At 41.3% G+C, this 13,475-nt stretch overlaps 1 protein-coding gene across 4 annotated transcripts in view; it reads left to right on the forward strand.

Annotated features, from left to right (window-relative positions):
• The first annotated feature begins 1,319 nt into the window (after nucleotides 1–1,319).
• mtus2a (microtubule associated tumor suppressor candidate 2a) overlaps nucleotides 1,320–13,475 on the forward strand; it is a 52,809-nt gene continuing 40,653 nt past the window's right edge. For 3 of the 4 annotated variants that reach the window (XM_034099091.2, XM_034099093.2, XM_071205490.1), the window contains exons 1-2: nucleotides 1,320–1,471; nucleotides 2,350–2,407. The gene's annotated coding sequence lies outside the window, so the exon portion shown is untranslated. The remainder of the gene's footprint in view (nucleotides 1,472–2,349; nucleotides 2,408–13,475) is intronic. The other variant, XM_034099092.2, reaches the window with a different exon arrangement.

Consider the following 13,475-nt stretch of genomic DNA (forward strand, 5'->3'; position numbering starts at 1 on the left):
GATTTTGTTTATATTTCTTGCAGTAAATTATTTGTAAATTAGAAGAGGTTTATAATCTGTTTTGCCCTATCTGTGTCTGACATTGTTTTGCTTATATTGTGTTCACAAGGTCAGTGCAACTGAAACCTTGTTTCCTCAGGGTCTGTCTTCACCTTCCTTTGTCCTCACTTTATCCATTGGTGCCTTTATAGCAAAAGAGTGCTGTGATGAGACTATACATATGGCATATTAGCATGATTTGGCAGAATGCATTTATGTGGGGTTATAGTGGGCTGCCATGTCTTTACTTTTAATAGTAGGACCTTTTCTGAACCCAAATATACTGAATTGAGCATTTGTTTTGGTAATATTTCTTCATTTACTTACTTGTAATCTCATTTACCATATTATTTTCTTCAAATAACTATTTCCGCACATAATTACATAGCCTCTGATTTAAGTTTCAACTTAAATTTGCCTTATTAGGTGTAAATATACAAATGGATGTGTATATGAATAAACAGTGGCTACTTTCTTCCTTTACATAACGTCAAACTTCAGTTTTAATGTTAAAGTCAGATGTGAAAAAAAAGTAGGAGCTTATTTATTTCTCCTATGATGCGGCTTTAAACCCCAACTGACCTATAGCTCCCTTTTACATAACGTGTGTCACATAATGGGGCTGTGCAATAGCTGCCCACTGCTCCTAGTACTAGACTCCTGGTACTAGGATGGGTTCAATGTCACTGTGTGTGCTGTGTGCTCTGCATGTGTGGCCATTAAAGAGGGTTTCATCCCTCCCAATATTATTATTATTATTGATGTTTCAAATCCAAATGTTGATGACATGCTTGCTTTATCTTTTACTATAATTTCATCACTTTCTAAGACTTTATTTCCTATTTTTTCTTGGTCGTTAAAAGCTTTTCGTGGCTTTATAACTGTACATGTTAAAAACCCAATATACTTATTTCAATTTTTACCAATGTCAACATGTTGGCTTAATAGTAGGCATTTACTCATAAAGTAAAGACACATTATTTTAGCTTGTGTCCACTTTTTGTTTCCCTTTTTTGTATTTGTTTGCTTCATGCCTTACTGTAAATAAATCAAGCTTTTCAACTTACAGGCTGCTACATTAGGTGGCTTTTCATTCTGAAATCCAGGAACAGACTTTTCATAATAGGCTACTTCTCACATGATCCAGCAGAGAGCGCAAATGTGTTGACAGACAGACAGAGAGACAGAGGAGCAGAAGGATGCTCTGCCAGGTGTCGGCTGCAGCATCAGCACCGCTCCTCCTCCTCTTCCTGCTGTCCGCAAGATCTCTCTCTCTCTCTTCTCTCTCTCTCCCTCTCTCTCTCTCTCCTTGCACTGCGAGTCAGAAAGAGAGATAGAGAGAGAGTGGACACACACGCGTTGTGTTTCGTTTCGCAACTCCACTGCATATGACCTGCATTCTTGGATGATTCAACACCAGAGAAACCTGAAGGTAAGTCGCACAACTGAAAACACTTCGGGTTTGTTGCATTTGATTATTCGAAGTCCCGCATCGGTCTCTTTAAGAAGTGTCGCAGGTACTTTGATTGTATGATTTGGGTCTTGGTGTTGACTCGGTTCGCTATACGCATGTTTAGATACATACGAATCTGATACATTGATTTTGAGCACGCACAATGCCGTGCAGCTTGCAGGGGGAGTTGTGTTTCTGCAGAAAAACAAACCGAAACCCCGTAATATTGAAGTTGAGCCGCAGATCGCAGTGTAAGTGGAGCAGTAGAGCAGAGCATATTGTGGCTGGAGAGAGAGTGAGGTCAGACGGGAAGAGCGGCTGTGATGCAGCGGGTCAAGTCTCTGCGGGTGAAGCTAATGATCACACGTAGATTATCCAGGCTTTAGACATAACCTGACCATGATCCACTGTACTGAGACAAACTAAATCATTTAGAATGTGCATTTTTTTTCATTTCTATTATTATTATTATTAATGTGTTAGTTATTTGTGGTCACCAATTTGTATTTTAATTTCCAGCATCAAGACAAACAAATCTTAAATGATGACATGCTAGAAGGGTTGCCAATTGTTTTATAGCTGTATTGAAGTGCTGACATAGCCATTTAATGGAAGTGTTTTTAAAGAGCAGTGTAGAGAATGAGGACAAGGCTCTCTCTAACTCATCAAGGACTTTCTTTGCACAGATATTGGTTTTATTTTTGTCAAATTCCTCCATTCTTAATCTTCCCGTTTCCTCACTTCACCTTATTATTCCACATTTCTCTTCGCATAACTGATGTGCAAAGCCGAATGCAACTGAAATGCAGTATGTGTATGTGCTTTAGCTACTTTATTAACAATACTCATGTCCTCAGCCTCACCTTTAGGCTACTGGGGAGGATAGAAAGACAGAAAGGGGCGGATCAAGTTAAGGTGAGCACAATGAAGGCGGCATGTCTTTCACACTCAGCTGTCTCCAGTTCTGAGTGATTGGTGTCTGATGATCAGGTTTGTCCTTGAAACTGTGTGTGTGAGTGTGTGTGTGTGTGTGTGTGTGTGTGTGTGTGGGGGGGGGGGGGGGGGCAGTTTTCCTGTATTTGTTAGTGTGCATCACATATCTTCCCTTACTGAAATTAAACTTGTTTAGTTGATTAACTTTGCATGAGTTCATAGTTTAGCACTTGGCTTGGCTGTCCAGACATGTGGTCGATGGACCCTGTGCATAAAATGGGTTTTATAAGTGTTTTTTTTTGCGTTTATTGGAATTGTCTGCTGCCAATATCGATCCGGATATCACAGACTTCCCACGTATGGATCATCCATTCCATCTTGCTAAATCTTGCCATTCCCTCCCAGTCATGTTGATGTGGAGTTTGACGCTGCATCAAAGTAGGGCAGCAGAGCCTCGGCTGTAGCTGCTGTTAGATGCTGATGCATGTGTGATTGATTCATCACATCTGACCTCTGCAGAGTCTGAACGGCGATCAATTCAGCAAATCTCTGCCAGGAAATCCACTCGCAGTAGTGTGTATAATATATGCGTGTGTGTGCGTGTTGTGTTGTAGTTCTCGGGCTCAGGTGCGAGTGTTCCTGCAGGTGAGACCATTTGTCACAAAGCCCACGAGTGTAGCCTCAAGGTCATTTTATAGGACAACACGGAGGAGAGGAAGGATGAGGGAGGGAGAACACTGAGATGATAAGTGAAGGAGAAACAGGAGGAAAGTAGCCTCTCTAATGTATGTGATGCGTTGTATGTATTCGTTCTCCTTTATTCATACACAAGTGGTGTGCACATTGATACTACATTGGTTCCTCAAAAGACAGAATGACAGAAAGATGAGGCTGCAGTTATTCCTCTCACCTGTGTTGTGATAACTCACAATTGAAACATTTTAGAGGCATCTCTTTGCTCAGTAGAAGAATGGTGCATATGTGTGTGTAGATCTCAACACACGTGCAAACACACATTTTCAAATTCTCGCTGCCTTTGTCTGTGAGGTGGCAATGAGCTTGTTGTAGCTCCTCCCCTGCAGTCACAGGCAGGACATCAGAGGCTGAGCAGGGGCACGCCTCCACACACACACACACACACACACACACACACACACACACACACACACACACACACACACACACACACACACACACACACACACACACACACACACACACACACACACACACACACACACACACACACACACACACACACACACACACACACACACACACACACACACACACACACACACACACACACACACACACACACACACACACAATACCCTTTTCACTTGTGTGTGTGTATACATGAGCGTCAATTTGCTGAGTATATACACTCAGTTTAAGGGAAGTGCAAATGTATTTTGGTGCATTTAAATAACATTAGTCAGCAAGATGCCACCCTTATTAATGAAACCAATGCTATAAATGAAGCTTGACTGGATGTGTGCAGCAGTTTAATTTGTTCATCAGGAAAAACTGTAGCAGTAAGTGCTGTACTTAACTTGACTTCAGAAAAGCCACAGTCATTTCTTTTGTACGATACTTTACCAGACAGTACATTCTTTTTGAAACCTCTTCCGTGTTCCCAAAGATAAACGTATCTTTCAGAGCAGCCATCCTGAGTTCTTTGCCCCGTCCTGCGCTCTCTCACCTTTCTTTGTCCAATGTATGAAAACAGTCTGTTTCTTCCCCGCACACAGCCGCTTCAAACCCTTTCCATATTCTTTTTTTTGCACATCGCTACCACCTCACAAACCCTCAGCTCGCTCTATTCTCCGCTCACCTCTCACTGATCCTTTGCCAGTTTTCCCTCCCCCACACCCCTGGGGTTTGCCACTTGCACATTACACATGCATACACACTCTCACACATTGCAATACAAAATAGATCCCCCTCGACCCTATATCACCTCCCAACCCCATCCCCTGGCTCTCTGCAGCTTCATTTGTTAAGCATTTTCTCAAAATAAACAGAAGTGACTCAGCCAGTCTAAGTTGCCTCTCTTTGTCTGGGCTGCCTCATCTCGCCAGCTGTATGTCTGACTGTGTACGTCTGCGTGTGTGTAAACTTCCTCACAGTCCCACAGAGAATTCTACTATTGCAGAATGTTTTTTGCTGCAACTGCTTTGCATTTGAAGTGAACACCTTCCCTCTCCTCTTTGTCCCCTCATACAGTTTCATCCTCCAGCCATGCAAGAGTTAATATTTTTCTCTGCGACAGGAGTGAGGGTAGTGGGTGGAGGGGCTTTGCTAATAACAATGCGGTGCAAGCGGCAAACAGCGTGGACACCCCTTTCTCTCCTCTCCTCCATGCCACCCTTGTCTGCATCTATGCTTTAACTGTAGGACTCAATGAACCAATAACTCATACGTCTCGTATCGGTTCCTAATTCTCTCCCCAGACTGCAGCAGACAGTATTTCTTATCACGCTAATCTTTTTACCGGTTCCTCTTTGCTTATTGTTCCCAGCTCATTGTCATTTCTCTTCTCATTTCATGCACATTTGTCTTCCCTTTATCCATCTGAACTTACATCCATTCTCCCAGGCTGCTTGGCAGAGCGAAACCAGAAAGGAAATGCAGGACCACGTCTGATTTAGTGGAGATTCATTTCCAAGTGCTAAAAGCAAAGCTAAAAGAAAATGATAATTAAGGAGATTCTTCCAAGTGTGCTTCTGCAAGACACATTTTCTCCCAGTGAGAAGCTGTCTCTTTGTCTCTGCTCCTGCTGCAGCAGTAGTCTCGGCCTGAGTGTGAGTAGGATGAAGCCATGTGTAACTTTGCAGACACACAAGCAAGTGCATTCATTGAGCTCACATCGGAAATCAATCTTGTCAGTTTAGGTTTTGAATGTTCTTTGGGGTTACTCTATTTCCTTTTTGATGCAGTTTGTCATCTTGTCCACAGTGTGAATAACATCATTGCGTGTGAACAGGCATTGATGGATGTGTGAACACGTGGCTTAATTTTTCATTTAGCCTCGGCTAATAAATCCTGTTATCAGCATCTTTTGCTTTTCCCGAAGATTTCATAGCAGGTCGCAAATACCATTTCATACGGAAAATAAATCATCCTTTATTGCAGATGATCCAATTATATCATTCTGCTTATTCAGTTAGGTATGACCACCCACTCTGACCCTAGATCCGGCAGAAATCCTGTTACAGTTCCCCCTGGCGATACAGAGTGATTCCCCCTGGGGTCCAACTGTGTGTATGTGGGAGAGAAGTGGGAGAGAGAGGTAGAGGGGAAGAGAGCGGGGATTATTTGGGCAGATGTAGTCTGCTAATGTGGCATCTGTAAGGATGGAGATGGGATTCATCACTTCACCCTGCCCTCATTAACTCTGTATTATTAAGGTGGAAGGGTTGATGGAGGGAGGGAGAAGAGAGGAGGAAGACATAGAGACACACATGATACAAATATTTTTGAGAAAGCAATAAAACACATGGGAATAACTGCGGGGATAACGCTTAATTTAATACAGTTTGGAGCTATTTGAAACTACAGTGAGGGAAGCAAAGATTGTTGACAAGGAGTGTCTGTTGTTTTTTTGATGCGCTCAAAGTGCAGAGCAACTGGAGGGTACTATTTCTGGATATTTCCCAGTTCTGCCTCACTGTTCTCTGTGATGGTAATCCCTCTGCTGTGCATGGTGAGCTGGTGCTTGCTTCACACATACAAGGCAGAGTTTAATGAATCATCACTTGTGAAATTCTGTCTACCCGTTGTGTCTTCTGTGAAAACGAGCATTTAGCTTATTTCGGTGCTATTTCTGTGTTGTGTTGCTGACAGGGATGGGGAGGAGAAGGAATGGATGACTAAAGCTTAGCTTATTTCTGAATAGACTTCCTCACTAAGCCTTATCCTGCTGGATGATTATATGTGAATAGAATACAAAGTACAAGGAGAGACGAATACAGATTTTTGTGACTCCCAAAATGTACAAAATGAAGATTGTCTCTATGTGCAGAATTTCTCGGTTTATTTTCGTATGTGTAAATGCATCCACATTCTGCAGAGTGTAAATGTTCACAAGTTCACACTCATATTCAGCTCACACTCTCACACACACCAACACAATCCAGGACAGTGTACAAGGACATGCAAGGATGATGTCATTAGAGATTCATTACATGCTTGCAAAGACACAGCATGTAATGCATCGAGGATTGGAGCTTTATCTTGAAAGGTAACAGCTACAGTGCATTATAATGTAAATCCTGCAATAAATCTAATTATGTCATGTGCTAACGCTTAGGAGTCATACATTACGGTTACACACACGTCAACGCTCTGTCCGTTTGTGTTCCCTCCATCCCTTTTGTTTATTTTCCAGTGTGCTGGAATTTACATCTCTACAGATGTGTGTGTGTGTGTGTGTGTGTGTGTGTGTGTGTGTGTGTGTGTGTGTGTGTGTGTGTGTGTGTGTGTGTGTGTGTGTGTGTGTGTGTGTGTGTGTGTGTGAATGAAAGAGAGATGGCACAGGGGGAGTGTGTGTGTTGTTGGGGTTCCCCTGGGACCAGCGAGCTATAAAACCTGTCTGCTCTCCAGTGGGGGAGGAGAGGAATAACGCAAAGTGCCAATGACAAATGGCCCCTGTTATAGCCACATGTGCTGCTGGACCGACAACAAAGGCGCCACCAGTGTGTATGTGTGTGCACGTGTTGATGTGTGTGTCTTTTCAGGTGAGTGTGGTCAAGTGAGGAACAATGTGCTCATTTGCATACAGTCTTCGTGTTGTCACATGTGTACACAAAGACTGTCACTGACATGGAAATAGTTGTTTCTTACATTTCCTGCATGGCCTGACTTCCCCACAGCCTTGACAATAAGACTCCATATGCTTCTATATAAATCCCCATCATTATAAATATTTCCCTTTTTTCCCCTCTTCTCTTTTTTTCAACCAAACTCACTGATTCCACTATTTAAATAATATATTCATTAGATAAGGCGATGCTATCCTGTAGCCTTTATTTAACCAGGTGAAGCCCCTTGAGATCAAAAGATCCCTTTTTCAAGGGTGACCTGCAGGACATTAGTTACACATGTAACATAAAAACAACAGAACAACAATAAGGAAGACATACAACATAATGTACAGGGTACAGTTTACAAAATTCTATTTACAGTGACAGGTACCATGAGTATCAAACAGCATGTCACCCAGCCGAGTTTTAAAATGATGCAGGGGAACCAAAGTGCTCAGTTTTAAACAGGTTTGCAGACTGTTCCAATTTAGTAGAGCTGCACATCTAAAAGCTTTCTTCCCTAAGACAGTCCTAGCACTTGGCACATTTAATAAAACAACATCATGAGATCTCAGGCAATACGTACTTTCAATTCGTCGAGAGATCAGAGAGCAGATATAAAAAGGTAGTTTACCCAACATGGCTTTATAAATGAACATGTACCAATGACTGAGCCTCCGTACAGTTAGTCTTTTTTGCTTTTGAAAAGAGCATTACCTTAGTTTTATCCACATTTAAAAGAAGCTTTAATTCAGAGAGCTGAGTCTGAATAGTGTTAAAAACAGCCTGTAATTTAACAACAGCCTCTTTAATGGTGGGACCTGCACAATATATTACAGTATCATCCGCATAAAAATGTAAAGTAGCTTCATCCACATTATCACCTAAACTGTTGATATATATGGAGAATAAAAGTGGTCCTAAAACAGAACCTTGTGGTACACCATTATAAATGTTTAACCATTCAGAAGACAGTCCATCAAAATGAACACATTGGGACCTTTCAGAGAGGTAGTTCACAAACCACCCCACTGCAAGGCTGGATATGCCAATACTGAGTAGCCTCTGCTTTAAGATGCGATGATCGACGGTGTCAAACGCTTTGGAAAGGTTAATAAACAGAGCTGCACAACTCTGCTTATTATCTAAAATACTAGTAATGTCATTCACCACTTTCATTGTCGCAGTGATGGTGCTGTGTTTCTTTCAGAATCCTGACTGATGTTTAGACAGGATGTCATTTGTACTTAAAAACTCCTTTACCTGTTCACTTACAAGGCGTTCAAGAACCTTAGCCAGAACTGACAATTTAGAGATTGGCCTATAGTTATTTAAAATAGTTGCCTCCCCTCCTTTCAGTAAAGGCAAGACATAAGCAGACTTCCATACTTTTGGAATTGTGTTCGTGCTGAGGGAGAGGTTAAAAAGAGAAGTAAGAGGTGGAGCAATAAAATCTGCAGCTATCTTTAAAAAGAAAGGTTCTAAGTTGTCCGGGCCAGCCGGTTTCCTAGGATCTAGCTTAGATAAGGCTTCATGAACAACATTGACAGTAAAAGGGGTAAAACTGAAAGGGTTTTCCAGACCACGTTGTTCAGAGTCACAGACTGTGGTGTTCACAGAAGCAGAGTTAGTCACAGAATCAAACATAGAACCACAGGATTCAAAATGCTCATTAAAGCAATTTAGCATAGTGGCCCTGTCCGATATAGTGCCAGATGCTGTGGTAAGGCAGGGAGGTAGCTCATTACGGATCTCACCGGTTGATATCGATTTTATTGCTTTCCAAAATGTCCTAGGATTATTTAGGTTTTCTGTGGTAACTGACAAATAGTACTTCGACTTTGCACTTTTGACATTTGAAGTGAAACTATTCCTTAGCTGCCTAAAACGCAGCCACTCTATCTCTGAGCCTGATTGCCTAGCCTTTGCCCAGGCCTTGTTTCTCTCATGAAGGAGACTAGACAGCTCAGCAGAAAACCAAGGATTGTCTCGTCCCTTTACTCTAAAGTTACACAGGGGTGCATGTCTATCAATGATCTCCATAAAACCAAGATAAAAATAAGACCATGCGGTTTCCACATCAGCACACAGATCGATTTTACCCCAATCAAAATCAAACAGATCATGCACAAAACCCTGCTCCACAAAATGTTTTATGTCTCTCTTGATGATAATGCGTGGTTTAACCTTTTGGACCTTAGTGTCCCTAATTGTGGCTACAACACAGTGATCGCTCAGATCATTTGCAAATACTCCCACAGATGAATATTTATGGGGAACATTAGTTAGAATGAGATCAATTAGGGAGGATTTATTAGGAGACTTAATATTTGGGCGAGTAGGACTGTCCACAATCTGAGTAACATTTAAAGAGGTTTTTAAAATCCTCTGACACTGCAGTTAACCAGTCCCAGTTAAAATCTCCAAGTAGCAATATTTCCTTGTAGTCTAGTTGTGATAAAAGATTTGCTAGTGAAGACAAGGAGTCTTTGACAGCTGAGGGGGGTCTGTAACAGCCCACAACCATGACCTGTTGACCCTTTGCCACTTCTATATTTATGGCTAAACATTCAAATTGCTTACTGATCGATTTGGAAACTAATGTGGTTACACTGAACTTATTCTTAACATAAATGGCAACGCCACCGCCTTTATTAGGCCGGTTGGTACAATACACATTAAAACCAGTTAAGGTAATGTCAGACGTCAAAATAGACTTATTTAGCCATGTTTCAGATAAGAAAATGACGTCAGCGTCAGTCGAGCTCGCCCAGATACGGACAAAATCTAGTTTACCTAACAGACTGCACACATTCAAGTGGATGAAATCCAACCCAGACCTAGCTTTAAAATCAGCAGGAGTAGCGATCTGACTACTACTACTGGGCGGACCAGGTTGTACATTTCCTGACAGTAATAACAACAAAAAAACCAGGCATCTTTTCCTCTTAAATGACACAAATACATTGTCATCTAATTTAGAAACACCGGAAAAGTCTGCGAGAGTGTGATTAGAGCTTAAGAAGCAGTCCTGAAGAACCATCATCGCAGGAAAATAAAAAAGACAATCCTGGATATGTGTGTGAGATCCGATTGTGATCCGATCGGATCCGATTGTGATCCGATTGTGCCTCAGATCAATTAAATGATACAGGACTCAAAAATGAAAGCTATCTTTATAGTGTGAGTATTTTATATACATTTTTTCTTTTCTATTCACAAAAAATAAAGAATTTGGGATCAGAAAGTGGACTTTCCCCTTCTCTCTTTAAAAAGCCTACGTTCCCTACATCAAATTTAAGAAATGGAAATCCATCACCCTTCTCGGACCCCTCTCCCCTACCAATATTTAAATACAGTTCCTAAGAGAGAAACACGCATCGGATACAGTTTATTCTGGGCTTCTCTGCTATTTGAGCAACCTGCAGAACAACAATGCATGAAACAGAAATATATGTTACCAGTTTCACCAATGGGAGTAATGAAGTGCTCATTAGCATTATATATAAAGGCATTTCATTAATTACTGTTCTCTGCTCTCTTGGGCTTGATTCAGAAAGACACTTCAGAAACGGTGTCCTATAGCTCGTACTATGGAGGTCCATATGATATATTCCCTTCCATCAACCTAATTAGAAAGCAGTGGCTCTCCTGCATCAACTTCCTTTCTGTATCCATCTGCATGTCTCATCCCTCCCACCTCTGTCTGCTTCTCATTTCTCACCCACACAGACATGCTCAGAGAAGAAAAAGGATTAAGGATAAGGACAGCCATTCTCTTTTCTAATTCTCCTAGACTTGATTTTGCCCTTCATTTCCAATGAGTCCCTCATCAAGTGTCACTCTCAGCCCATCATTTTCCAAATCTTGCTGTGGTTAAATGCAGCACTTGATGGGTAAGGAGCCCGGTGAAAACCACACATTCCTATCCTTCACTGAATTTGATCACCGCTGAGATATGGTCTCATCCCGCCCCATGCTCTCAGCACTTCAGCAATCCTTCTATCTAACCACTCAGGGAGATGATTGCTCCTAGATGAGCACTATGTACCTGGAGGGGGGGCAAATCCCTTGCTTTCACTCATCTTGTCCACTGTGTGTATGTTGTGTAGTGCATATATGTGTGAGTTCACATGTGAAACTGTTTCACAGCAGAATGTATGCGTGAGCTGTGAGTGTAAAGCATACAGCTGACCTTCAGGACAGTCTCTTTCTAACGCTGACCTTTTTTCCCCGATGGAAGCTGCAGGGGTCAGGATGTCTATTCTCCAATTCCCTGAGATATGGCATTGCCATGACAACACAAGCAGGACTTTTGATTTCCCCCCCCCTTTTCTTCCTGCTGTTTCCCCGAGTAATTATGTCAACTTGCTGAAACAAAGTCTGACATCGTTACATATTCCAGCCCAGATCAACTCGGCATGCATTTATGCAGGAAGTATATCAGTCCTTTATGCTCAGAAAAAAATCACACAGCAACCAAAAAGTCAAACTAAGTATAGAACTAAGTAGACTTTTTCATTCTGAAATTAGTTACCACAGCAACATACACAATATACATCTCATTTATAAATGGATGTTGTGTAAAAAATGAATTAGCTACTACATTTGCTTGGAGCACTGTTGGCAGCAGTGCATATACAACGCATACAGCCAATAATGGTCACAGTGTACTGCTGCCGTGTTTCCTCTGCTAAAAGAAGAAGGAGCTTGATGATCAAAGATATCCACATGTGTTACACTTGTAGTTGCATAATTCATTATCCATTTATCAGCTCCTCGCCAACATCTGTCCTGCTTCTTCTCTTCACTTCTAAGTTAACGCGACAGCAGGGAAAGCCTGTCTCTTTTTTCTCACACAAAGTCTCATAAAGCATCTAAAAATACTCCTGTTTTTTAAAAAACGTTTATCATTACAACAGGTCATTTCATTCACATAGTCACAGACAGGTTTTTTGTTCCCTGTCTGATTATGTGCAGGGTTTATGTTCAGATTGGTTTTGTGGGGCTCTTCTGCGAGGTGAAGCCTAACTTATTGTTGTTCAGCCACTGTGACCGAGCTCAGCCAGGACTGCTGTCATCAGCACAACCTCCAGTACTACATCAGTGCCGTAATTGATCTGCCACCATGTCCGAGAGTTCTGTGCCTCTCTAACACAACTCTCTGTCTCCCTCCCTCTCCCAATCCCTCCCCTTCCCGCCTCTGTGAATCGTGTGTTTTATAATTAGCTAATTATTTGATTGTGTGCACCAGCTGAGAGTAAATATTAGTAGAGTTCACAGAGAGTATAGACGACAGTGTGTGGATGGTAATACATGTTGTTTGTCTATTTGTAGTTTGTAATTTGTAGTTTCCCTTTTTCTAGAATCCCTGCAGAATATAACGAGTAGAGTAAGGACATCGATCAATATCCAGAGATGGCAAAAGTAAACACAACTGACCTCCCTTTATATTAACAATAATGTCATTGTTAGCTAATGAATGTTTCGATGCTGAACAACGGCAAAATAGAATAGAATAGAATATAATTCCTTTATTGTCATCGCACCAGGTACAACGAAATTTAAAAAAGCAATCCTCGCAGTGCATTTCCACATAAAACGAATAAATATATTATCTATATCAACATATACACATTAAACATGCTCACACATCCATACCAACATGCATACATGCCCGCAAAATTACAACGTTTCCATTGGTCCCTCTTCTTTAGAGAAGACCAGGAAGTGATGGATACACGGATCGTGTTCAAATCAATAGGCACGCAATGACTCTAAAGAATAATGATCACGCACCAAACACACATTAAAAACTAAAGTAACCAGCTGTTTGGAAAATGTAAGAATTAGAAAGTAAAGGTATTTGTGTTAAAAATGTAAGAATTAGAAAGTACAGGTATTTGTGTTAAAAATGTAAGAAGTAAAAGAAAAAGGTCGAAAAATAAGTAGTGGAGTAAAGTACTGTGTACTCCACTACTTCTCACCTCTGCCAATAGCTGATAACACATCTGATACAATTACTATAATGGCAAGTAAACATGTTTTGATAGTGTTACAATGTTTGGCATTTTATTTTACAGATTCCCAAAAGATTCTATAAACTGACTTTCAGATCTCCAAATCACTTCTAAGATGACTTTCAGGAATACAAATACTATCCATGAATGTTTCCCCTTCCAGTGCCATTGGACAAACTGGAGCTCAGCACCCGATTTCAGCAGCGTCAGATACACCACAGG

Source organism: Pseudochaenichthys georgianus, chromosome 14 (genome assembly GCF_902827115.2).
Source record: "Pseudochaenichthys georgianus chromosome 14, fPseGeo1.2, whole genome shotgun sequence".
NCBI lineage: Eukaryota > Metazoa > Chordata > Actinopteri > Perciformes > Channichthyidae > Pseudochaenichthys > Pseudochaenichthys georgianus.